This window comes from Pygocentrus nattereri, chromosome 14 (genome assembly GCF_015220715.1).
Source record: "Pygocentrus nattereri isolate fPygNat1 chromosome 14, fPygNat1.pri, whole genome shotgun sequence".
NCBI lineage: Eukaryota > Metazoa > Chordata > Actinopteri > Characiformes > Serrasalmidae > Pygocentrus > Pygocentrus nattereri.
In genome coordinates this window covers 17,271,230-17,280,970 of record NC_051224.1, presented here as the reverse complement: position 1 = coordinate 17,280,970, position 9,741 = coordinate 17,271,230, and the positions used below count along the sequence as shown (strand labels likewise).

The following is a 9,741-nucleotide window of genomic DNA, read 5'->3' as shown; positions in this document are numbered from 1 at the left end:
TTGTTTGCGGAATTATTCTAATTCAGCTACATCTGAGGGTTTTCAAGCATGAGCTGACCATTAAAGGTCTTGCTACAGTATCTCAATAAGATTCAAGTATTTTGACTCTGCCACCACAAAAAACATAATTTTATTTATTTTGAGCCAACCAGAGGTGGATTGCTTGTATGCTTCAAATCATTGTCCTGCTGCATAACCCAGCTGAATTTGAACTTTCATTTATGAACTGACGCGCAGAAATTTTCATCAAGGACTTTGATAGAAAGCATAAATCATGGTTTTATCAATTATGAAAGGTCGTCCATCTCCTGCAGAAGCAAAGCAGCCCCAGACTATTACACTACCTCCACCATGTTTGACTGTTGGTGCGTTGTTTTTTTCCCTTCTCTTTGAGGAATAAAAGCAAGACAGACATATCCAGTAGTTCCACACATTCAAAAACCTCCTCAATTATTTTTTTTTCACAAAAAGACACACACACATACACACCTATATACACAAAAAAAGAAATTGCATAATCATGGTGACAGAAAAATATATATTACAATTAGATTTAAAAGAAAATAATAAATAGATAGATAAATAAAGAAATAAATCCCCTCAGTCAGCTGGCACAACCTGAGGTGAATTAAAACAAAGAAAAAAGCATTCCATTTGGAATAAAATGTTGCAGTATTGCCTTTCAAGATGGACCTTATCTTTTCCATAGTAAGAAAATGCATGACATCCCGGATCCACATTGAAATGGAAGGGGGATTTGAAGACTTCCATAGTAGCAATATGCAGCGTCTTGCCAATAGAGATGTAAATGCTAGAATATCCGACTGAGCTCTGTTGAGCAAAGGTAAATCAGTGGAAAATCTAAAAATTGCAACGTAAGGGTTCTTATTAATGTTGGTTCCTAAAACCTTTGTCATAATCTTAAAATATTCAGACCAAAATTTATGTAAAGAAGGACAAAAAAAAGAACATGTGACCTAAGTTACAGTAGCATCACATTTATCACATTGACCATGGACAGCATTCAGATAACATCTGGATAGCTGACACTTAGACAGATGGATTCTGTGTAATACCTTGAACTGAATAAACTGAAGTCTTACACAAAACGAACTTGAACATACTTTGTTTATGGTTTTGTCCAACAATTGCTCTGTGAAAGTAGTACCTAGCTCATGTTTCCGAGCACTTCATTTTAGTAAGAGAGTGTTGATCTAAAGCCATGATATGCGAGTAAATCTTAGATATAATAGATTTCTGAAAGGGGTTCCAAGTCAAAAGGTCATCCCATGATTGTGTGGTGGGAAGACATGTATAATTTGGAAAAAGGGAAGAGACACAGTGTCTGAGTTGTAAATATCTAAACAAATGAGATGGGGGTAAATTAAAATCTGCAGCTAATTGAGCAAAACTGTAAAAAGTAACATCCTTATAAAGGTCATGAAAAGATCTGATACCTCTCTCTTGCCATATAAGCTGTGTCATTCAAAGCAGGGGGAATGGATGATTTTCCAATATAGACATCGATAAAGGAGACGTGAGCTTAAAATGACGTCTAAATTGAGACCAGATTTTCAGAGTGGACAGCGCTAATGGATTGTACGTAGAATTTGTCAGTTTCAGTAGTAAGGAACAAGTGAGAAGTGCAAGCGGAGAGGATGGGGAACAAGAACGAACAAGAACAAGAAGTCTCTAATCTACACCTCAGTAACTCCGGAGATTGAAGCCAACAATGGGCCTTTTGATTGTGTGCTGACCAGTAATAGAACAAAAAATTAGGAAGGGGCAGCCCCCCATCAAATTTAAATCTCTCTAATAGTGATTTTCTCACTCTAGGAACCTTCCCATCCCATATAAAGGAGGTAATAAGCTGATCCAGATTCTTAAAGAACTTTTTCGGCCAAAATGGTGCGATGTTTTTATCATGGAATAAGGTGTTGAAGGAGCCTTATGCCAGATGTAATGGGACCCTTTTCTTCCAAAAAGTAAATGCTAGACAAGCCTTTGTATTCTGTTTGGTCAGCAGTGATTTGCACTTTGAAAGTTTGGCCAGTGGTTTTTTTTTTTTTTTAATTGTAGAATCATGTACATTGACCTTAACTGAGGCAAGTAAGTAAGGCCTACAGTTCTTTAAATATTTGTCTGGATTCTTTTGTGACCTCCTGGAATTGTCAGTGTGCTCTTGGTTAAATTTTGGTAAGCCAGCCACTCCTGGGAAGGGTCAACGCTGTTCCAAGTTGGTTTGCGTTTGTGGATAATGGTTTTTCACTATGATTTACTGGAGTTCCACAGCCTCTTCAATGGCTTTGCAACCCTTTCCAGACTGGTAGATTTCACTGACTTCGTTTTGCGCCTGTATTTGAATCTTTCAAAAAATGTGGCATTATGTGCTGCTTTTAGAGACCTTCTAGCCTGCTTCACGTGGCCAGACAGATTGCATTTAAGTGACGTTTTGATTCAGCAGGTCTGGCAGAAATGCCTGGGTGTAGCTGGTGAAATTGAACCCAATGGTCAATTGAATTTGGATAACTGGTTGATAACTAAGGGGTAATTACTTTTTAACACAGGGCCAGGTAGGCCTGAACATAATTTTTCCAGTAAATGAAATAATTTAAAAGCAGCATTTTGTGTTTACGGGTGTTATTTGTCTAATATTTAAAGTGGTTTGATATGAAACATTTGGGACAAATACCTTTTCTCATCAGTGTAGATTCACCAGTCTTCATCACTTCATCTGTTCTTACGATGCCTACTAACCTTCCACAGCAGTGCTTCAGTTTTCTCGAATGAGATTTTCCAATTTAAAGCCTAGGAAAATTCCTTTCAGATGATGTAGCTTGAAGGGTGTTTTTTTTTTTTTTTTTTTTTTTTTTAACTTCATGTGCTTTGGGGTGGATATATAAGGTTGGGCTGTTTGATTCTCAATGATTGTATCATGCATTCTGGGTACTTGAGTGAGTGATTTTTCCACAATCATTATCAATATTATGTTGCATTTGAGTGTGGTGTTGCAAATACTGCATAAAACAATAAATGCATTCATTGAAACACATGCTTTGACATGTTTAGAGGGAAGTGATTATTGTTTTTTTCAGTCATGTCACTAGTTCTAATGTTTTTAGCATGTGTACTAGCAGGAAAATGTTTTTGCTTATGTTTTTATTTTATTGTAGAATGTAGTTTTGCACATAATTCTGTGTACCTGTAGACATTTGTGCACATGTGTGTACAGTACTGATTTAACAGTACAACAAGTGTTGACTGTAAGTAAACATAGCTAGAAAGTGAGGTTGCTATTCATCCAAACTGTGCTTACATTTTAAACGTTGCATACAATGAACAAGAAAAAGATAATGAAATAATGAATTGTAATTGTTTGACAATGAAGTCATCTGCATTTTTAGGATCTTGATTGCCTGAGTCATCATTCTGTCATTCTAATCTGTTATCTTTGTTTTTATACATTTTTGGTTCTCCCATAAAGTTACTATTTTAGACATATTGAGATTTCGTCCTAGCACTATAGGACTATATATGTGGCTAAAGCAATATGGAGCAATACTAATACTTTGTCCACACTGTGCAGCGCTAGGATGAGCCAGTTGGTGAGCTGACTTTTGGAGTACAGTATGATGTAGACGCCATGCCAACGACTGTTTCCTTCAAAGGCCAAGGGTGATTTCTCCATTCTTGTCATTTTGACAGAGATTGTTTATGACGGGTAGGCTGTTAAGAGCTTGGGGACAGGCTAGTTTGTGTGCATGTGCGTGTGTTTTTTATGGCATAGACACTTCTCACCGGCTTGCCTGACTATATCTTGCTGTGACAGTACATTGTGTTGGGTCGAAGCTGCAGGGGAGCAGGGACAGTGGGTGACAAGTGCTGTTTGGGTGTTATTTTGTTAGTGTGTGATTTGGACAGATAGTGTGAGCTTTCTGAAGTTTTGTGTGTATTTGAGCAAGAAAGAAGAAACGCGTCTGAGTGGGTCTTCACACTTCCACATCACGCTTCTCTCTCCCTGATGGCCTGTCAGCACAGTCTGGATTGATCTTCATTCGATTGGACGACTGCACAATCATAGATGGCTTTTCACATTATGTGATTGGACATCAGCAGGTCACAGATGGCTTGCTGGATGACATGATTGGTTAGAAACTCTGTGCACATTCAAATATGGTCACCCAGCCTGGCATGATTGGCCAGAAACAGTTTGGGTGCTTTTAGATTCAGACATTTAACAGACAGTTTTATCCAAAGTGACTTACAAAGCATCCATATAGTGGAAGAGACAAAGTCCTGGATATGCTGCAAAAGGCTTCCCGAGACAAGTGCCAAATTTTTAAAGGCTGGTCCTGTGTAGCAACTGATTGGCTACCAGAGGTTCACAGAGTGTGCCATTAAGCCAGAGTTGGTTTAATTTACCAGTGGTTGACTGATAATCTGATGACACTGAAATGGGTCAGGTGTCCTATTTCCTCAGTTACTGCTACTACAGTCCATTCCTCTCACTCTTCTCCTTCCCCCAGTTCCTCCCTGTTCTTCTGGACAAGAAGAGGAGCAGTTGCAAGGGAGCAGAGTGCACTTTCCTGCTCTCATTAGATCATGAGGTAATGCCACAGCCATCTGTGGTTGAGAGTTCTTGTTCTCTCTGGGTGGTTGGGATTGTCCTCCCCAGCCAGGGTGGGCATCTGTTAGCTGACGTAACCGAATTTGTAGTTAGCGTTCTCCTTCAAGCATGTTGAGCTGTCCAGTGATGTTGCAGATTGAAAAAATTTCAATGATTTCTCTTTGAACAATCTAAAGAACAACCAGTATTACAAAATGTTCGTCCACACATTTTCAGCAATTACACATTTCTACCAGAGAAGTCACAAAATATCCGGTTCTTACTTGATGTAGCTTTAAAATAACATTTTGACATCATGCCCTATTATCAGTCTGTATAGATGTCTGTCATCCTTATTACATATTTACTTACACCAGTGTTTGCTTGAAATTTGACTAGGATCAGGCTCCTTTGGGAATCTCGGTGTGCTAGTTTGGTATGCACTAGGATTAGATTCAGGTGAAGCGAACCTACCAAATATGAAATATAAGTCGAAGGTTGTCATTTTAATGCTTTTTTTGTGCATGGAGAGAAGACAACAGTTCCTTTAGATTCTCTGCTGGCCACAAATGCACATGGCATTATTTATGTAAATATATTATATATAAGCAGGCTTTTGGTACTTCATTGTTAAGATCATGTGGCATGTTAGCATAAAGGGAAACTATGCAATGTTTAAACATTTAAAAGCTAAAAAGGGGAGGGTATCAAATGTGTTAAGGGTTTGTGTACCTTAGTTGTCATATACTGTACTGTGCAAAAGTCATGGGCATCTAAGCACATTAAAACTATTTACCTTAGCATTATCTGTGTTTTTTGCTTGTAAAAAAAATACCAGATGTCGTATTAAATGCAGCTACATATAAAAACAGTAAAAAGTAACACTTTTTTCCCCTCCAAAAAAAGTAGTTAATATTGTGTGAACTAGTTTTCCAGATTTCTCCTAGACACCCACAGCCAACACACAGATTTGATAAATTATATCAGCACACCTAATTTTCATAATGAAGCACAGATTAGCTAAACCAGGTAATAATAATTACAAGTAATACTTGGCTTCCTTGGGAAGAGATTTGGAAATTGATAAACTAACACATTGCATGCATAAAATTACTGCTGACTATACTTTAAGTGTTTTAACCTGAAGATGAGTGGTGTTGGCAGCCTACAAAACAGTAATTTATTTAATTGACAGCATGTCTTTATATGGAAAATCTCCCTGTTATTGTTGGACAATTTGCTCATTGACATTTTTTCCTATATCTCCATGGTTTGCACACATTCCCTTGAGGAGACTCTCTAAATAAGCTGTTATGTTCCTTTTCCAGTTTTTATTGTATGCTCATTTAGGTTTTATGTTTTTTCCAGGTTTAATTGGTGTGCTGGTCCCACACAGGATTACCATCATCTGCCGTTTTCTGTTGATTAATGTGAGTGATATCTTGTAATTATGAAGCCAAAAGAGAAGTTACAGAAATTCAAAAGCACAAAAGGTTCAGCATGTCCACCAGCACTGCTGTCTTTTCTGAACGAGTCAAATCATCTGATTTAGAGCAAATTTAAAGTACAACCCCAATTCCAATGAAGTTTGAACGTTGTGTAAAACATAAATAAAAACAGAATACGGTTATTTGCAAATCCTTTTCAACCTATATGCAATTGAATGCACTACAAAGACAAGATATTTAATGTTCAAACAGATAAACTTTATTGTTTTTTGCAAATATTCACTCATTTTGAATTTGATGCCTGCAACACGTTCCAAAGAATTTGGGACAGGGGCAATAAAAGACTGGGAAAGACGTCATGTCCTCCGGGCCAAAGAGGAAAGGACTGTCTGCATTGTTATCAGCACAAGATCAAAAGCCAGCATCTCTGATGGTGTGGGGGTGTGTTAGTGCCCATGGCATGGGTAACTTGCACATATGTGAAGGCACCATTAATGCTGAAAGGTACATACAGATTTTGGAGCAACATATGCTGCCATCCAAGCAACGTCTTTTTCAGGGACGTCCTGCTTATTTGAGCAAGACAATGCCAAGCTACATTCTGCATGTGTTACAACAGCGTGGCTTCGTACTAAAAGAATGTGGGTACTATACTGGCCTGCCTGCAGTCCAGACCTGTCATTGAAAATGTGTGGCGCATTATGAAGCGCAAAATACGACAACGGAGACTCCGGACTGTTGAGCAACTGAAGTTGTACATCAAGCAAGAATGTGAAAGAATTCCACCTACAAAGCTTCAACAATTAGTGTCCTCAGTTCTCAAATGCTTATTGAGTGTTGTTAAAAGGAAAGGTGATGTAACACAGTGGTAAACATGCCCCTGTCCCAACTACTTTGGAACATGTCGCAGGCATCAAATTCAAAATGAGTGAATATTTGCAAAAAACAATAAAGTTTATATTTTGTCTTTGTAGTGTATTCAATTGAATATAGGTTGAAAAGGATTTGCAAATCATCGTATTCTGTTTTGATTTATGTTTTACACAACGTCCCAACTTCATTGGAATTTGGGTTGTAATAAAGGGTGCTATGACTACTCTTAGGCCTGATGTCTTGAATCAGATGTTTTAGGCTTCATGTTTTAGGCCTAATGTAATAGGTCTAGTATCTTATTTTTAAATCCTGGGGATTATTGCAAAGCAATATTTCTCGTTTCGCTGGATAACCAGAATGCAGGCATCATCGTTAGACTACAGACTTCTAAATGTTGCACAAACAAACCTTGTTTATATTCTAGGCAAAGCCTGTTTCAGGCAATTTAGCCTGAATTACCTACAATAAATGTTACTGAAGTCATTTAAATTTAAACAATTTACAAAAATCACTTTTTGAATCAAAGTGAAAACCAGTGACTCATGAGTCTGAATTATTCAGCTCAGGGATTCACACCTCCACTGTTGAATTACATGAACATGCTGTTTCCCATAAGGATTTGCTCTGTAATCATAAAATAGTACTTCTGTTTTGGAGGTTCCTGGGGCTTTCTTCAGTAATGTTGCTAGAATATTTTTGAGAAAAATGTTTATGATTTACAAAACCAGAAGCGAACTTGATATTTTTCTTTGTAGGTGAACAAGCAAGCCAACATTTATTTCTAAAACAAGTGTTAATTATTGTCAAAACATTTCACACACGGACAGGAATGCGGGGTTATAGTGCAATGTTTTAATTCAGAGTGGAGCTTTAGTGATTTTGAACTTTTGATTTTAGATCATTTTAGAGTGGAGAGTTTTTTTTGTTTAATCTATGTAATGTTTATATATATTTGAAATATTGCTTTGGTTATACGGTTAACGCTGTATCTGAATTGACTCGACAGCACCTGGTTGCTTTGAGGGCACATTACTAAAACAAACACAGGTTGAGGTGCAATGAGAGAACGTGTGTGCAGAGATAGAAGTCAATTCCAAATCCCAAAGCAGGTTACAGTTACAGTGCTGTTTTTTAACTTTTAAAAAATGGTCTAACAAAATAATAACGTTGTATCAACCATTGTGCCTCCCACAATGTGTGTTTTCCAGTGTTAAAGCTCAGCGTGTGAGTGTGATGCAAATGGTTACTGCGCCACATGGCAATCTGATTGGTTGCCTTTTGTGAAAAATTCACCCAGAATGAAAGCAGGGATACTGTCAGAACATCAAAGGATTTATGTGTCATTATTAAGCAATATAACATGAGAGGAAGTACGTTATCGCAAAATAATATCACGGCTGTGAGGATCTACAGCACTCTCCTTCGGCTCATAGATCATCACAGTCGTGATGTTATTTTGCAATAAAACACTGCCTTTCATTTCTGGCTGAGTCCAGGTTGTTAAGCTGTTCTTCTGTCACAGCTGCTGACTGAAAAGCTGCTCAGTGGCAATGACAGCTTGGGAAGTTAATGTAGTCACATCTTCAGAGTCTGACCAAAATCAGCTGTAGGTCAAATGTGATCTTAAAAGTATCCGTTTTCTGTTTGTGCGCAAAGAAATAAAAACATTCAAATGGCTTGAGCGTCTCCTACAGCTGTCAAACTTGTTAGCTTAGCAGTGGTGCTTTAGCAGAGTGATACAGTGTTTGTGAAAAAGCTACGATGTTATGGCAAAATAACAGCACAGTTAGAATGCTTCTCAACCAATCAGCTTGCGTGGCCCGAACTGTTGTAGAATATGCTTATATACGCATTTATACCTTCTCTCTTTTGTCACATAAAAAACTAACTCATTCTGAAGGGCTTGATGTATGTTTCTCTGCAGGCTGTGTGCTTTCACACAGCATAAAGACACTAGACTCAGAGCAGTTGTTATTTGTTTGTCTCGTTAACTTGTTTATCTCTTTATGGCTGACTGTTTAAAGACTAAGTCAGATGGGGCCTGCAAGCCTTATCTTTGGACCTACTGCTTTGCTGAGAAAGCACAGAAAAAATTCAGGGTTTTTATTTTTGCAGACAACTTGCTTATTGAGCGCTGTCCAGAAACCACAGCCTCACTGGGCAAAAAAGAAGAATCACGTGAGGGATTAGCGGCGTCTGAGGGAAACGGCGATGCTTTTTAAGAATAAAATAATCTTTCTTAGACTAAGTGAGCTTTCTTTTCACAAGATTATGAACAACCCCATCTAGATAAAGGATAAAAGAACAGGCTTAGACTGTTTTAATTGTATGTGGCCAGTTTCATTGACTTTTAAACAAAGTTTTCCTTCAATATTCTCTCTCTCTCTCTCTCTCTCTCTCTCTCTCTCTCTCTCTCTCTCTCTCTCTCTCTCTCTCTCTCTCTCTCTCTCTCTCTCTCTCTCTGAGGGTCCTCCATCACCTCATATGACAGTGAGTAAGCTGTAGTTGCTGAGTAATTGCTGAGCTTTTGGAGAGGAGAGTATTGATTTTATTGGCTGGCTCTGAGCAGTGTCTTTGGCTTGGCGTGCCTCCAGAGCCTTACACTCTGTGTGTCTTCTCGGCCAGGAGTGGTGGCCGGGATCAAAACCAAACTTACAAAATTCTACCAGTTAATATTCAAAATTCAAAACACTAGCAGTCAATAGTCACCCAAATGTGTTCTTTAAATACATTATACTATATTATACATTACAGTTCTTCATTAATGCCACAAGCCTTGTTCACACTGCCAGCCAAAACTAGATTTTTTGCCAT

The 9,741-nt window shown here is 38.0% G+C and overlaps 1 long non-coding RNA gene across 1 annotated transcript in view; it reads left to right on the top strand.

The window, feature by feature from the left end:
• Positions 1-4,533: 4,533 nt before the first annotated feature.
• LOC108432042 overlaps positions 4,534-9,741 on the top strand; it is a 35,850-nt gene continuing 30,642 nt past the window's right edge. The window contains exons 1-2 of the long non-coding RNA XR_001858196.1: positions 4,534-4,607; positions 5,975-6,036. This is a non-coding gene — a long non-coding RNA (uncharacterized LOC108432042). The remainder of the gene's footprint in view (positions 4,608-5,974; positions 6,037-9,741) is intronic.